The sequence below is a fragment of the Hemitrygon akajei genome, chromosome 27, assembly GCF_048418815.1.
Source record: "Hemitrygon akajei chromosome 27, sHemAka1.3, whole genome shotgun sequence".
Classification (NCBI taxonomy): Eukaryota; Metazoa; Chordata; class Chondrichthyes; order Myliobatiformes; family Dasyatidae; genus Hemitrygon; species Hemitrygon akajei.
The window spans coordinates 51,389,774-51,408,285 of NC_133150.1; positions in this window are offsets into that span (position 1 = coordinate 51,389,774).

Sequence of the window (18,512 nt, forward strand, 5' to 3'; positions counted from 1 at the left end):
CATGTCCACTCAACATGTCTCAAACATTTGTTACTGCTCTCTACTCAGAGTTCCCCATTCCAACTGGTCTTGCCTACCAAGCAGACATGAGAGAGCTCAGAGGAGGGAGGGGCTCCTCCACATAGAGAATCTGTATCTGCTTCTGGAACGATGGCGGCGCGCTGAGACACAGTGGCCACTCCAGTGTATTTGTTCATCCTGTACGTCTATTTTACATCCGCAAGTCACTGCTGGTGACTAAGAACATCAATGACTGCAGGACTACACCATCAGCAACTTGTTCGATATTGACGGAGCTGGACTTGTTGTGTACATTTGTGCCCAGACTGTGTGGTGGCCCTAAAAAAGTACAGTTGATTGCCTTGGACATTTAGTGTAGTGATCACAAGACCCTGTTGGACAAAAAAATACTGCAAGTTTGGTTTACTTGTTCTTTGGAGAGACCAATGATGGGGGATTTGCATTGACTGAGTTGTTGTGTGAACAAGATGTACTGCTGGATTTCCAAATGACCATTTGGCCCATTGAATCTGCTCTGCCATTTCATCATTGCTAATCCTCTCTGCCCCTGTCTCCTGCATTCCCCCTGTATCTTTTCATGCTGTGACCAATCAAGAATCTATTAACCTCTGCCTTAAATGTACATAAAGAATTGGCCTGCACAGCTTCCTGTAGCAACAAATACCACTGATTCACCACTCTCCAGATAAACAAGTTCTTCCACAAATCTGTTCGAAGAAGATGTCAATTTATTTTGTGTCTGTCCCCTCTGGTCTTTGAAAATCCAACCGCAGAAAACATCCTCTCCACAGAGACTCTATCAAGACCTTTTACCATTCGGTAGGTTTCAATTAGGTCATCCCTCATTCTTCTAAATTCCATTGACTACAGGACCAGAACAATCAAACGCACTTCATATGACAAGTCAATTTATCCTGGAATAATTTTCATGAACCTCCTTTGTTCCCTCTCCAGTTTCAGCACATCCTTTTTAAGATAAAGGGCTAAAACTGCTCACAATACTCCAAACACAGCTTCTACAGAAACACCATTATGTTAGCAGTGAACACTTTTCTGGCGTGTTACACAAGTTTGCAGCATTAGCCAATTCTCCTTTGTCTATCCTGCTTGTTATTTCTTCAAAAAATTCCAACAGATATGTCAGGCAAGATGTTCATTTGAGAAAACTATGCTGACTATGGCCTATTTTATCCTGTGTCTCCGAGAACCTCAAAAACACATCCTTAACAATTGAATCCAACATCTTCCGGACCACTGAGGTCAGACTACTCGGCCTTTAATTTCCTTTCTTCCGTCTTTCTCTTTTCTTGACGAGTGGGGTGCCATTTGCAATTGTCCAGTCTTCAGGAACCTTTACAGAATCTAATGATTCTTGAAAGGTCATTACTAATGCCTCCACAATCTCTTCAAACACCTCTATCAGAATCTTGGGGAGTGCACCATCTGCTCCCGGTGAGTTATCCACCATCAGACCTTTCAGTGTCCCAAAGACCTTCTCTCTAGTAGTGGTAACTTCACACATTACATGACCCCTGATACCTGTAACTTCCTCCACAGTAAGACTGATGCAAAATACTTATCCAGTTTTTCTGCCATTTCCTTGTCCCCATAACAGTATCATTTTCCAGTGGTCCAACATCAAGTCTTGCCTCTCTTTCACATTTTATGGTCCTGAAGAAATTGCTGGTATTGTCTTTAATATTATTGGCTAGCTTTATTCCATATTTACCTACTTAATGACTTTTAGTTGCCTTCTGTTGGTACTTAAAAGCTTCCCACTCCCCTTACATCACGCCAATTTTCTGCTCTATTATATGTCCCCACTTTGGACCTCATGTTCACCTTGACTTCCTTCGTTAGCCATGGTTGTGTCATCTTGCCGTTAGTACACTTCCTACACTTTGAGATTTATAAATCCTGTGTCATCTGAATTGCTTTCAGTAATTGCAGCGATTGCATCTCTGCCATCATCCCTGCCTGTGTTAGTTTTGTCTTGAATCAGTACTGGACAACTCCTCTCTCTCTTGCCCCTGTGATATATTTTACTCCACTGTAATACTGTAAGATGTGATTTTAGCTTCTTTTTCTCAAATTTCAGCGTCATTTTGACTACATAATGATAAGTTACCCCTCAGGATTGCTTTACTTTAAGCTCTCTGATCAATTCTGGTTCATTGCACAACACTCAGTCTAGAATAGCTAATCCCCTACAGGGCTCAACCATGAACTGCTCTAGAAAGTTATTCCATATGTTAGAAATTGCCCCTCTTTGAACCCCACACCAACCTGGTTTTCCCAATCTACTTGTATATTGATGGTCCTCATGAGTACTGTAACATTGCCCTTTTGGCAGGCAATTCCCATCTCCCATTCTAACTTGTAGACCATATCCTTACCTCTGTTTGGGCGTCTGTAGATAACACCTATCAGCGTCTCTTTACTTTGCAGTTCCTTAGCTCTATCCACAACAATTCAACATCTTCTGACCTTATGTCACTTCTTTCGAATGATTTAATTTCATTTTTTACCAAAAGACCCTCTGCCTTCCTGCCTATTCAGTGATACCTACAATATCATCTTTCCCAGTCTGTATCTGTGCTACAAGTTCATCGACCTTATTCCATTACCGTCCACATTTAAATATGACACCTTTAGTTCTGTATTCACCTTTTTCAATTTTGTACACCTTTACATTACAGCTCTTCCGGTTCACTGCAAATTTTCTCTATCGTGTAGGTCTCACTGCTAGGAGTCTCACTACACATTACATCTGTTTTCATCTGATAGCGCTCATCTTCCGCATTATCATTCCAGTTCTCAACCCCCTGCTGAACTAGTTTAAACCCACCCAAACAACTTGAACCAACCTGCCCACAAGGATATTGGAGACCCTCGGGATGAGGTGTAGCCTGTCCCTTTTTGTACAGGTCATAGCTGCCCCAGGAGAGATCACAAAGATTCATAAATTTCAACCCTTGCCTCCTGCTCCAGTTCCTCAGCTACGTATTCACCTGCCAAATCATCCTATTCTTTCCCTCAGTGGCACATGGCACAGGCAACAATCCAGTGATCACTATCCTGATGGTCCCGTTTCTCAGCTTTCTACCTAGCATCATAAAATCTCTCTTCAGGACCTCATCATATTATTTACCTATGTCATGGTGTCAATATGTACAAAGACTTCAGCTGCTCAAATTTGCCCTTGAGAATGCCACAGTCAAGAATCGAGATATCCCTGATCCTGGCATCAGGGAGGCAAGATACAATTTGTGTGTCTCTATCTCACCCACAGAATCTTTTCTCTTTTCCTCCGATGAAGGAATCTCCTACCAATACTGCAGTCCTCTTCACCTCTCCGCTCATCTGAGACACAGCACCAAGCTCAGTGCCAGAGACCTGATCATTGTGGCTCCTCCCTGGGAGGTCATCCCTCTCAATAGTATCTAATAGTATTATTATTCAGCGGAATGGCCACAGGTGTACTCTGCACTGGCTGTATGCTTCCCCTCCTTCTCCTGGCAGTCTCTCAGTTACCTCACTCCTGAAATCCAGGGGTAACTACCTCCCTCTAGTTCTTTTCTATCTCTTCTTCATTCTCCCACATGAGTCAAAGGTCATTGAGTTGAACTCCTGTTCCTTTATATGTTCTCTCAGGAGCTGCAACTCGGTGCACCTGGTGCAGTTGTGTTTATCTGGGAGACTGGAGGTGTCCCAGACTTCCCACATACCACACGGAATACACTGTCCCTGTAACCATTCTCACTATACTATGTTGATTGTCCAAATCGGATTTCATACTGGGTTGGTGTCTGAGCCCTCCTGTCTGTGCTGCCCTCCACTGTTCACTTGGTGAAAGAACAAGCTGGACCAGGACAACTCAAGACTTGGGCGATATATTTTTATCTCTCTTCGTGACTATGTTGTTCTGAACTGATGAATAACCAAACGTGCTATTTGTGCAATGTGCTATGTGCAGTGTGCTGTACGTTGTTGGTATGTGTTTTGCACCTTGTCGTTTGCCTCTATTCGTGTATAATTGAATGATAATTAAACTTGAAACTTGTTCTTGAACTTAAAACTTGCAACTTCATTTGGTGCTTCGAGAACAAACATTGGAAACAAGTACACTTCAAAGTGATCAAAGTAAACTTTATTATCAAAGTGGATATATATCACGATATAGAACCCTGAGATTTATTTTCCTTTGGGCATGCTCAACAAATCTACAGAATAGTCATTAAAACTGGATCAATGAAAGATCCACCAAAGTGAAGACAAAAAAAACTGTGCAAATGCAAATATAAATAAATAGCAATGAATATTGGGAACATGAGATAATGAGATAAAGAATCCTTAAAGTGAGATCTTTGATGAAAGAACATTTAATGATGGGGCAGTGAGGGTAGTTATCCACTTTTATTCAAGAACTTGATGGTCAGGGGGTAATAACTAAAGCAGTGGAAACTGGCTATGTCACACCTATCTAATACACTGTGATGGGGAGCAGGCAATACTACTCCAAAGAGGCACAGAGTACAAGCAGTAACTCAAACACATCCCATTAACCATCTCCACATCTCCAACCACAGTCTCTGTCCATCTCTAGCTCTCTTCCTCTCTCAGATTCTGTACCCTTACCCACAGCCTCTCTGCCCATCTCACTCTTGTCCTTTCATTCTCCTGTTTCTCATAGTCTCTGACAGCACATCTCTTTCAATTTACCTTTCATTTCTCTTCAGAAGTCACTGTGTCCACATTCCTCTCTCGGTTTCTTAGTCTGTGTCTCTCCCTCTCAGTCTGCATTTTCACTCAGTTCTGAAGATCTCTCCACCCCCCTCTTTCTCTCTCTCACACATGTACAAACAGACACACACGAAGAGGGAAATAAGAGCAGGAGTTGACTTTGGCCCCTCAAGCAACCCAGCCTCTTGCACCATTGAATATGACAATGGATAATCTACCCCAGTCCTCAACCCCCTCCCCACCCTCCGATTGCAGTCTCCAGTGTGATCAAGCACTGTTGTAACAGTTGACGGAGGAGACCGTCTATAATTTGTGCAGCAAACATGTCTGATGTTTACTATGAGGCCAGTTTCATACTCAATCCATCACTTAGTATGGGCAGAGTTCATCCTGACGTGCACATGAGTGGGGTCCACGTAAGCTCTGTAACAACTGGCTGCTGGAAGGTGGCCGACTCCAGGATTCATTTCAAACGTTCGGGACATTCCCTTTTCTGAAGTCTAGGTGGGACATGGGTAAGACTCACTACCATCACTTTTATCAAGTGTACAAGAAGAGCACGACCTAGAGGGAGAAGTCTGAGATGAAGCATTTCAAAAGAATCTGCTCAGCTTAGAGTTATACCTGGACTTAGCTGTTGACTACCTGCATTGTAGCAGACAGTGTCACAATGTGTGCTGGGAGACAACTGAACCCAGGTGCAGAGGAGCGATAGACTCCCATGTGGAGATAGAAGATGAGTTCATGCATTGGAATTCCAACAGAACATCAGTGATATGAGTGAGCGACTCTGTGAAACAAATCATTCTTGAAACGCAAGGACCCATCATTAGGTGTTAATTGGGAGGTCACTTTAAATAATCACAGTATGTAGATAACCCTTATCATTCAAAGTAAACTTGACGAGATTAAACAGAATGCACAAGGCTTTAATGATTGTATGGTGGACAACAATTAAGAGACCCACAGTACTGATGAAAGACAGAAGTACCTACTGAGGGATCATCCCCTCAGGAGATCACTCAGAATATTCTTTCGCTTGAGGCAACAGTTCATACTGTGCACTGCTACTCAACTGGAAAATGGCAGGACACCACAAACTGCTACCTGACTCTGGCTCTGACACTGCAGATCTGCTGAGAATCAGTAACTCAGCTCAATCTGGTTTTGGAAAGAGAGTACGTACTGTTCACTCGTCCCTTGGATGCTTTCAGATAGCAGTGGACATTACAAGGGCTGGGTCGCATCCTGGACAAGGATGATCATGATTTAATTTGATGTTTTAATTGCATAAATATTTGTAAAGATTGATCTGTGAACAGTGCAATTATTGTAAAACAAATAAATGTGCACAAGTTTGACATAAAGTGAAGCTCCACCTACACTGCCCCATGACACTGCCCATGCACGGGTTAAGCTGTGTGATGAACCTTTCCCTTCTCTCCATGATTCCAGAGGAGATGTATGCTGGAGTCTCACACAGCTTCTCCTCCCCTTCACCACTTGAAGCTGGTGGGACCCCTAAGGACATGGAGCAGGAACAGGTGAGGTCAAAGGTCCCGGTAATGTTCAGAGCCACAAGCAAGCACACTCAAAATGCTGTAGGATTTCAACAGGTCAAGCAGCATCTATGAAAATGAATCAACCATGATGTATGTTCCTTACACGGGATTTCAGGTTGAGCAGTAATGGTGAAAGATGAGTTAAGGAGAATTGGTCCCCAATTCCTGCATTCAATCCCCAGTGGTCCCAAGTGAACTTTATGCTGATTCCAGCTCATTTCCACACACCACTGCATTTAAGGCAGAGATAGATAGGTTCTTGATTAGCCAGGGCATCAAATGGTATGGGGAAAAGGCAGGGGAGTGGGGGTGACTGGAAGAATTGGATCAGCCCATGATTGAATGGTGGAGCAAACTCGATGGGCCAAATGGCCTACTTCTGCTCCTATATCTTATGGTCTTATGGTCCCAGTTTCTCTTCTACACCCGGGTGTGACCCAGCCCAGACCGTGTCTGAATCTGGTCCAAGAGCAGCAGACCTGGGACTTGATCAGCACAGACCGTGACTGGAACTGTGTGTGGTGTTACAGTGGATGATTTAAACACTGAGCCAGATCGATTGAAAAGGTCGTGCGTGTTGGCTGGTTTGCTGCATATTGACACTGAGGCTGTGAGCCGGCTCCGGATGCCTCAGGGTCCATGTCTGCCAGCTCCGTGACATTTTGCTCTGCTGTGTGATGAACTGAAGCCGAGGCTGTGGGCCTGCTCTGGATGCTCCAGGGTTTGTGTCTATGGGCTCGCTTTCATCCTGAATGCTTTGGCTGTCTTTTATTGTTTGCATGATTGGTGTGATGTTTTTCTCTCTCTCTCTCTCTCTCTCTCTCTCTCTCTCTCTCTCTCTCTCTCTCTCTCTCTCTCTCTCTCTCTCTCTCTCTCTCTCTCTCTCTCTCTACATTGGGTGTTTGTTAACTTTCTTTTTTCATGGGTTCTTTTGAGATTCTTGTGTTCTGACTGCCCATAAGTAGATGAATCTCAAGCTTGTATAATATATGCACACTTTGATAATAAAATATACTTTGAACTCTGAACTGTGATGTGTTGGTGAAGGGTATCAAATAGGGTGGAGTCACAGAAACAGGCCCATTGGCCCTCCATCTCTATGGCTGCTATTGAGTCATTGCTCACATTCAATCAATTTGCCTGTGTCATTCCCAAGTTAAGCACATGTTTTATTGTATTTCTACTGCTATGCTGTGAGGTATTTTAATTTTAGCAGTTTTTCTGCAAATGTGAAGTTTTCTCATAGTTAAGCCTCATAGCTTAGTGTTTTGGCTTTGGCTGAGATAAGGACTATTTGCTCAGGCTGGGAATGTTGTGTCAGCCAGTCCGGGGGGGGTTTGGTTGGCAGGAACAGCAGAGTAGAACACAAGGGAAGATGCTCGGTGAACACTGTTCAAAGGAGAGTCACTGTTGCAATAAGTGCTTTGTGTAGCCAAATGGTTCTAAGCAGGAAGTGCCAATGCTCCCGAGTTAGCCAGTTCATTCAAAATGGCTTTCAAGGGAAGTTCCAAAGGTGACTGGTGTCTTCCATGCAGAACATGGGTTGAGCAAGTGAGAAATCAAAGATCCAATGTTTATTTGCCCATTTAGACTAGTTTAGCTGGGCTGGACCCTTTTCTTTTCCCCCTATTAACTGTTAAAGTTTTAATATCAGTAAATATAACTCCACTTTATTTTTATGCTGGTGCAGGGTGTTATTTCCTGGAAAATGATAACTTTGCATGGGGCAGCATTTACAGAGCATTCACCACAATATTTATTCCCGCATCAGAATATTCCAACTCTCCTGTTCAGTTGAATCCAAAACGTACCGAACCTGGAAGTTCTGTAACAACTGTGAAGAAGATAGACATTTCAAGTGAAACTATGAGTAACATGAAAATCTACAGAAAGTAAATCACGGTTAATCAAACAGAGAACTAAAGATGCAAAACTGAGGGGGGGCACTGTATTGGTATGGACTGGCGTCTCAGAGAGAATACGTTCCAATTAGTGTATCAAGGGAAATACTAAAGTGCAAAGCAATATTCGTGAAGGTTTAGTGGGTCCAAACTCTGGTGTGTCCATATGGATTGAAGGTATTTCTGCTCGAGCCATACTTGACACAGGTTCTCAACTTACTTTACTTTATAGATCCATTTACAAATGGTATCTGACACATTTACCATTGATGCCACTTGGTGCCTTTGAGATTTGGGGGCTTAGTACTGATGACTACCCAAACAATGATTACTTGTTGTTGAGACTGGAGTTTTCAGAAGCAGATGTTGGAGTAACTGAGAGTATTAATATGCAGTGGTGGTTGGAACGATCCTCGGTGACAGGGACCTGTTGTTGATTCTGGGATTGTTCAGATTACATGCAGGCCTTACGTTCAGTCTGCCCCATGGACTGTGAGTGGTCCCTGGGTGCCCTCTTTCCAGGGGAAACGTGTCCGTCATTACCCTGTCATTCCCCCTGGGGGGCTGCCCGACACTGCGATTCTTCTGCATCCACTTGAGATCTGTGTAAATGATGCCTGTCTCCGCTTGGTCTGTGGGACAGAAAGCAGAGGTGACAGGGTCTGTACTGAAACCGTTCCCTCTTTACCCCATCTAACTCTTCTCTCCCACCCCTGTTGTCACCTCCCCAGCCCATCCCCTCTCTCTCCCTCTCCCAAGTTCTAGACTCAATGACAGGGTGTCAGATCCACTTGCCTTCAGTCCGTGAAGTTACGTCCGTTCCCTCAGGTCTTCTCCTCCTTGTGACCGTGAGGATCGCAGTGAGAGCAGAGATCAGGAGGGTCAGCACCACTGACAATCTGAACACCAGGGTCATTGCAATCGTCACCGCTGTTGTTTTAGGGGCTGTAACACAGAGGAGAAAAGATTTCCTGATGAATCCAGTCCTCACATTCCCAGTGACACAGGATTGATGAATTCACTCCATCCCTCCTCAGTCGGAGAAAACTCCCTGTCACCTCAACACGGTCCCTCAGTACCCTGAATCACCATCACATAAATCCCCTCCAACCCCCACCTCTTCACCCCACTCCCCTCCTTTCCAATATCCCTCAGTCCCTCCAACCCTTCCCCTCTAATATCCCTCAATCCCACTATCCCCATTTCCTCCAATCTCCATCAAATCACTGACCTCCAAACCCATCACCTCCCCTGTGATAGCACTCAGTCCCCTCTTTCCCCATTCCCTATAATCAACATCACATCACTGACTTGCAACAAACCCCTCAATCCCATCATCCCCTATTCCCTCCAGTCACTATCACATCACTCCCCTCTATCCCCTCCTACTCTACGGTGCTCCCATTGGTACACAAAAGAACAATACTGTTGACAGACACTTTTGGAAATGTTTGTGACAGGAATTTATGAAATGGTGGAGGAATCAAATCTGTAATTGCTCACCTTCTCAAACATAGAAAACTTACAGAACAATACAGGCCCTTCGGCCCACAAAGCAATGCCGAACTTGTCCTTACCTTAGAAATTACCTAGGGTTACCCATAGCCCTCTATTTTTCTGAGCTCCAATGTACCTATCCAGAATAGGTTGAGTGATCTTGGCCTTTTCTCCTTGGAGCAAAGGAGGATGAGAGGTGACCTGATAGAAGTGTGTAAGATGATGAGGGGCATTGATCGTGTGGCTAGCCAGAGGCTTTATCAAAAGACTGAAATGGCTAACACAAAGGGGCATTGATTTAAGATGCTTAGAAGTAGGTACAAGGGGGCTGTTAGAGGTGAGTTTTCACACAGAGACTGGTGGGTGCCTGGAATGCACTGCCAGCAATGCTGGTAGAGACAGATCCAATAGGGTCTTTTAAGAGATTGTTCGATAGGAGCATGGAGTTTAGGAAAATCGAGGGCTGTGCTATAGGGAATTTCTGGGCAGTTTTTAAAGTAGGTTACATGGTCAGAACAACATTGTGGGTCAAAGTGTCTGTAATCTGCTGTACATGTTTATTATTTTATGAAGCTGCTCTAAGCTGTCCCATCTCACACTCCTGGGACGGGGAGATAATAAATCCCCACTCCTTCCTCCGACACTCACTACATGTGTCCAGATTACAGACGTTCCCCAGCCGGACCTGTGCGGTGTCCTCACTGATGGGGTTGCTGGCCTCACACCTGTACACCACCTCCTCGATCTCTGCTGTGCAATGAACCTGTATCGTCTCTCCGTGTTTCCAGAAGTGATGGCTGCTGTTGTCTCCTGTAACTTCTCCTCTTCTCCACCAACTGAAGCTGGTGGGGTTGCCAGAGGTCACGGAGCAGGTCAGGGTGAGGTTATTAGTCCCGTTGATGTTCTGAACCAGGATGTTTGCTCCTGACACGGGCTCTGAGGGCATGAGGGAGAGATAGAAGATGAGTAAAGGAGATCATTGAGGACAGCTCGATCCCCAACTCCCTCATCCCATCCCCAACAGTCCAGAGTAAACTTCAAACCAACCCCACGTCATTTTTACCCAACGATTTAAACCTTCCCTCACCCTCCTGTTCAGTCACTTGCTGCTGAAGCAAGTTCCCACGTGCTGCACCCTCTTTTCCAAACACAACCCACACTCATCTACAAACTCTCCATCATGTCCAGTTTATAGCACTCTATTCTAGGAATTCTCTCCATTTCCATGTCTTTTGTTCCTCCTCTGTGTGGTCCCAGCGTCCCTTCAAAGCCTAAAACCTGAGTGAGCCCCAGCCCTGAGCTGCCTTGAATCTGGTCCAACACAAGACACAGCCCATTCTATTCTGTCAATCTCTCAATCTCCACTCTGCCTGCCCAGATTATGATGAAGGTGTGAGACCCTGAGAACCTGTTCCATTTCTTACGTCTCTGTTCTCATACCCTCTCCCACCGAAAACAAGGATAAGTTTCCTCTGGCCCTTTCCTTCAACCCCACTGGTCTCCACCTTCAGTGGATCAACATCTCTGCTTCCTGGTCCTTTCAATGAGACTGCATTGAATCATAGAGCATTGCAGTGGCTAAACAGGCCCTTCAGTCCATCTAGTCTATACCTAGCCACTCTGATCCACATCTGGACATCGCCTTCCACATCCCTCCCAATATTTATTCAAATTTCAGTTACACATTGAAATCGAACCTGGTTCCAACACTTCCACCTGCACCTTGTTCCACCCTCTGGGTGAAGAAATTCCCCCAACTTCCCCTATAACTCAGGTCCTCAAGTCCTGATACTCTGCACTCTTTCAATCGAATTGATACCTTTCCTGTACATAGGTGACCAGAATTGCACAAATACTCCAAATTAGCCCTCTCCAAAGTCTTATAAAATTTCAATATATCATTGCAACTCCTGGACTCAATCTTTTGATTTGATGAAGGCCAATGTGCCAAACGCTTTCTATATGACCCTATCTACCTGTGACACCACTTTCAAGAAATTATGGTTCTGTATTCCCAGATCTCTCTATTCTACTACACACTTCAGTGCCCGATTGCTCATCATTTAAATTCCACCCTGGTTTACTTCCCAAGGGTCAAAGTTTCGTACTCATCTGCTTTAAATTCAAGCTGCCAATTTTCGGCTCATTTTCCCTGCAGGTCACCCTACAGGCTTTGATAGCCTTCCTCACTGTCCGCTACACCCCCAATCAGTGTCTTCCGCAAATCTGATGATCCAGTTAACACATTGTCATACAGATCGCTGATAGAGATAACAAACAATAAGGACCCAGCACCAATCCTTGAGGCACATCACTAATCACAGTCCTCCAATCAGAGAGACAACCATCTTGTAGATCACCTGCAAAGCCGATGTCGAATCCAATTTGCAACCTCAACCTGAATGCCAAGGCAATAAACATTCTTCACCAACATCCCATGCAGGACATTGTTAAAGTCCATGTAGACAAATTTAACTGCATTTCCTTCATCAACTTTTGGATAGCCTCCTCAAAAATCTAGACACAACCTACCACACAGAGAGACATTGCAACTATCTCCCTATCCAAATATTTTTATGCTTGGTCCTTTAGAATACCTTCGAGTAACTTTACCCATTTAGTTTACACTATCCTCAGACTTACATTCCGCTCCCTTCCCTCCATGCAGGGCACTAAATGCTGAAACAGAGATTGACGTGTACTCCCAATGCAATGAACTCACTCAGTGTTCACACGGTGACCTTCTCTCCACTGAGAAACCAGACACAGTGTCACCGACCACCTTGAGGGACGTTTCAATTCAGGCACCATGGTGACTCAGAAGTTCTAGTTGCTGTCACTTTGATTCTCCATCCTGCTCCCACTCTGACACACTGATTCTGACTTCTGACACTATTCCAGTGGAGACCAGTGTATAGACAAGGGCCCGTCTCCAGCTGGATCTGATGCAGAACTTATGGCTCTCCCTCCTTTCATAGAGCTGATGTACAGAACGGGATCATTGGCTGAAAGGTTTCATTGACTACTATCTGATTCAGAGAGTCATAGTGTCCCAGAATACTACAGAACAGAAACAGGCCCTTCAGCCCATCTAGACTATGCCGATTTCTTAATCTGCCTTGTCACTCAACCTGCACATAAATCATAGCCCACCAGAACCATTCCATACATGTACCTATCCAAATTTCTTTCAAATTTTCAAACAAAACTCACATACATCATTTCTGCTGGCAGTCTATACAATGTGCTCAGCACCCATCGTGAAGGTTCCTCCTCATGTTCCTCTTAAATATTTTAATTTTCACCCTTAACCCATGACCTCTAATTCTACTCTGAACCAATCACAGTGGAAAAAGCCTGCTTGCACTTATATGCTAAAGGTCAGTGGTAAATGCAGGATAATTGTATAGTTATAATGTATCTACAATGCTTCCTTTGACTTACATAAAGTTTTCACACACCTTCTTCACACCCACACACCAGTCACGCAAAATGAACGTTAATCAGAATTATCTGGTTTGCAATCAACTCCAGCCAACAGCTCCAAGAAAACTACTGTTCAGAGCTGCATTTTATATTCAATCTACAATCCACTTTCATGTCTGAAGATGGGTTGTTGCTGAGGTTAATATTTGCGATATTCCTTAACTACACAATGCGCCCTAACAGAGGAGAGAAGGTTTCTCAGCCAGACGTTGTTGAGTGGGATTATTGTGAATGTGATATTACTGTTAGAGTGAGTCAGGAACCATATTGCTGTGTGTGAGTGTGCTGTTGTGTCCGTGTACTGTGTCACTCACTGGGACACTATATTCAGTGTAATTAATACATAGGGTCTCACTCAGCACAGCACAGCATGAAGACTGAGGAATAAACACCTTGCTGAGCTCGGACCTCAGTCTGGGCAATTAACAAGCAGTGTCCTGGGAAACAGATGGGATAACTGGGATCCCTGAACATGACAGACCAGGCCTTTGACCTGGGGATAGAGTGTGTAACTGTGACCCAGAGATACAGACTGTTCAGCCCATTCACACCAGGTCCATTCTCCCTGTGTGCTGAGCTCCCTCAGTCTCAGACACATGAGATTCCCCATTGTTGGTTCGATCCCTCCCGGCTCCTGACTCAGCCTCGGTGGATGGGGCTGGTGTATCCTCCAGACGCACTACACTGGGAACGTGAGCCCAGCTCCAGCCACGGGTAGTCAGTGGGGTTCAGTAAACAGAGAAACACACAGGATCTGCCCTCACCCGTTAATTAGGAGTGTTTCAGGAACTGGGAAACTTGGGCTCCTACGCGGTGTCTCACTCACCGTACACCTCCAGTCGCACTCTTGTTTTATTTTCATCTCCTGAACGTCTTGTAACAATCACCTCATATTCACCAGAGTCATTTCTCCGTAGATCATGGATTTCCAGACTGAAGTTCCCAGGATGAAACGTTATCCTGTTCTTGTACTTCTCATTACTACTGCAGTTAATGTTCCCATTCGAGTACTTCACAATCCTGTTTCTGGGCCATACCCGAATCCACTGAACCTCAGGAATGTCCGGTCCGACTGGGATCCCAAGATGTAAGGAGACCGAGTGTCCCTGAGTTCCGGTTACAGTGGTTGGGGGAACCGCAGTCCCAGCTGAGGAGACAAGACAAGACAGTCCATAGGTGAGGTCAGTGATAGGAAGAGGAATCAGACCTGGGAAAATCAAAGACACAGGAAGAAAACACGTGACCTATCATGTTGTTCCCAGCCCTGTGAGACAGCCAACACAAAGTTCCTGTTGTTTCATGTCGAGACCCTTCATCAGGACTCAAGACTCTCTGTACCCAGCCCTGAGAAATGAAGTTTCAGCCTGCAGCTAGATATCAGTGGTCGGGTGTGGTCACAGATATATTCATGGAGGTTTGGTGTCTGACACTGGGATACCCTCACTGTGTGTGTGCAGGGGTCAGCAGGTTGAATAATCGGATTCAAGGTGACCACCACTCAGCCTGAATTGTCACTGGATCTGGGTCCCCAAGCTCTCCTACAGAGCTGGTTCAGCACAAATTGAGCCGTCTCTGGGAAATAGCTCACAGGCTGCACCTCCCGTCCCCAAGGGGTTCCTTCCACTGGCTGCTCCTGTACACTCTGCACTGTCCGACCCTCACCTGTTGCCTGGACCTCCAGTGTCAGGTGGTGAGTGTGGAGTTGCAGTTTGAGTCTGTCTCTGAGGTTTCTGCCACTTCTCATAAGACCTTGGAGCAAAGAGTGTGTACAGTCCAATACTACAGTTTCTGGGCAGGTTTCTGGTATCCTAGAGGGTCAGAGTTCCCTGTTTAGATGGATGGAGCTTACTAGTGAGCTGCTGTCAGCAGCCTGTGCCCTGCTAGGGGTGACTGGCTTAAGAAGGGTGTAAGAGAATCTAGCTGGATGTGTATGGAGATGGTGTCCAACCTGACCTACCGGACCAGGCTTCCTGTTCAGAAGTTTACAGCTATACATTCTGTTCAATATCCTTTTGTCTATGTTCTCCCTGTTCCAACTGCTCCCATTCATCCATTGATCAGATATTCTTATACCCAGCTTATCCCCATGGCACCCAATCAGAGACACCCCCTTGCCTCCTTTCCCTGTAGATTAAGAACTTCTTTATTCTTCTCAACAGTTCTCATGAAGACTTTTTGACCTGAAATGTTGACACGTTTCTCATCCAACAAAGTGTCCTGAACTGCTGACTGCTTCTATACCCGGTCTCATATGATGGAGATGGAGAGATTTTAACAAATGTATCAGAGTGTGTTTGGGGCAACTTCTCTGGTTCCAACCCATTTCCCGGCCATGTGCGGCTGTACAGTGAAGAAAGTGCTAAATACTCCTGCTAGTTGGACCACACAGATCTTTAGTACTTGGCCAGGTACGCCGTCTGGACCAGACACCGTTAATGTAGGATGAGTGTAAACAGGTGGTTGATGGTTAGTGTAGACTCAGAGATTTGAAGGTACGATTTCCCTACAGTATCTCTCTCTGTCTCAATGTCAATGGCTTCTCCACACTGAGATGCTGGTCACTGAATCCACTGCAGGGCTGTGCCTGGAGCACACTCAATATTCACTTTATTGGATACAACTGGACATCTGCTCGTTAATGCAAATACCAAATCAGCCATCATGTGGCAACAACTCAATGCATAAAGCATGCAGACATTGTCATGAGGTTCAGACCAAACATCAGAAATGTGTCCTAAGTGACTTTGACTGTGGAATGATTGTTGATGCTGGATGGGATGGTTTGAGTATCTCAGAAATGACTGATCTCTTGGGATTTTCACCACATCAATCTCTAGATATTACAGATAGTGGTGATTAAAACGTAAAAAAAAAATTGAGCTGCATTTCTTTGGGCAAAAGTGCCTTGTTTATTGGAGAGGCTAGAGAGGAATAGCCAGACTGGTTCAAGCTGACCAGTGCTGTGAAGAAGAACATCTATGATGCACGACACCTTAAACCTTGAAGAGGATGGGTGACTGCAGCAGAAGACCATGAACATACCCTTACTGGCCACTTTATTAGGTACCGGATGTTATCAATAAATGGCCGCATGGTGTAAAGTCTGCTCAGACTCTGAGCAACTGGTGTTACATTCTCAAACATGAATTCAAAGGTATTAATCTTTGCATTATTACCCAAACCGCAAACACATCATGGCAGAGTTAATGGAATCAGGGAGGAGTTACTCAGACCCTGCTGTGGCTTTTAATTCCTGTGGCACTGTTATTAGTACTGGAGGAGGTGAGTACAGTTCCACTAGGACAGACTGTGATCAGACTTCCACTGAATCCAATCACTAGGGAGGTAGGCTGAGCTTTAAATTCTATAAAACTGGGTTGGGAGGGGGATCCCAATGCAGGGAAATCTGGAAAGCTGAAGAGGTGCAACAAGGAAACAGAGAGGTGTCTCAATAACCAGGAGGAGTACAAACTGAACTCGTCTAAATCTAAACAAACTACTGAAGATCATATGTGTGAGTTCACTCTGCAGGAAAGTGATCATGATGCTTTTGTCATGGTGTCAGAACAACATAGACCTCAACATAATCAAGACAGAAGATCTAGTTGTTGACCCAAGGAAGTGTGAGTGTGTACACAACCCTGTCCTGATCAAAACAGCTACTGTAGAGATGGTTGACAGATTTGAAGCAGGCATCCTTAACAACAGCACAGTTTCCTGGTCTGTCCAACTCACACAGTGATCAAGAAAGCACGTCATCCCAAATTGAATAAAAGTGATCAACACAAAGAGAGTTTTACAATCCTCGTGATCTCAAATGAGGCACACTCAACACAAAGTGAAAACCCACTTTGTGCAATGACAAACAATTAGACACGAAAAGTTCACAATCGAATGAACATTACATGCCCATGTGGTGACACTGAGAAAATACAATCCACATACAAATTGAGAAAATCCCTTTCTTCTTTATAAACAACCCATAGTTGTGACACATTCACCTTACTCAAGTTTCTCATTGTGTGATACGTGTTCATCTCTCTCTCCCACCCACACACACACAAACACACACTCACACGCAGAAACACACACATACAAACACATACATGCAAACACTCACACTCTCTGCGCTGTTGTTCCATTGTGTGATCCCAATTCTCACACACGAACACACTCACACGCAGACACACACCACAGTTCTCACTCTCACTCTCCCTCACTCACACACTTACACGCAAACACTCACACTCCCTGCTCTGTTGTTCCATTATGCGATCCGGGTTCACAAACACTTTGCCGAGCTTGTGTCAACATGACGAGCAGGAGCAGAAAGCGGACGTGCTACCATTGAACCACACAACGTATTCAACTGATCCTGGCTAAAACTTTTTCTTCTCATTTTCCTTGATCTCTTTAATATCTAGAAATCTATCAATGAAAGAAGAATTCCCCAGCGGAGAATCCCAATGATTTACCACAATATGCTGGCTGGCATCGTAATGGCCTGGTATGGGAACACCATGTATTTGAGCAGAGAATCGTACAAAATGTAGCAAATTCAATGCAGTACTTTGTGGGTAAAACTCTCACAGCCACTGAAAGCATCTACATGAATCATTACCATAATCAAAGATCCTCACCACCCAGGCCATGCTCTTTTCTCACTGCTCTCATCAGGTAATATGTACAAGTGCCTCAGGACTTTCACCACCACGTCCAAGAACAGATTATTTATTGATATTTATTTATATTTGCATTTGCACAGTTTGTTGTCCATTGATCCTGTTTACAGTTACTGTTCTATAGATTTGCTAAGTATGCCCGCAGCAAAAGAATCTCAGGGTTGTATGTGGTGACATACATGTTCTCTGATAATAAAACTTACTTTGAACTGTTTGAATATAGGCGTAGTCTATTTCCCACATTCGTGACAAGTCAGACCCACCACATCAGAAACCAGTCTGGCGAATCTTTGTGATAATTCCTCTTCAGCGTGCATTTCACACCCATTATTACAGATTCCAACATTGTCCCCGCTCCCAGTGTCAGTTGGGGAGGTGAGTGGTTCCCAGTTTTCTCTCTCTCCCTCCTTTTTGAAACAGTCTGAAGGAACCATTCCTGAAACTGTAGAGTTTGGCAGATGATGACCAGAAAGTTGAGTAACACTACTGACACCTTGTCACAAACTCTGGGATGGAGATCATCGGGCCTGTTTCAGTTATCCATTTTCATGATGTTATTTCATCATTGATGCTGACTGATTTTATTTCTACACTTGCATTCAACACTTGTCTATCCTGTA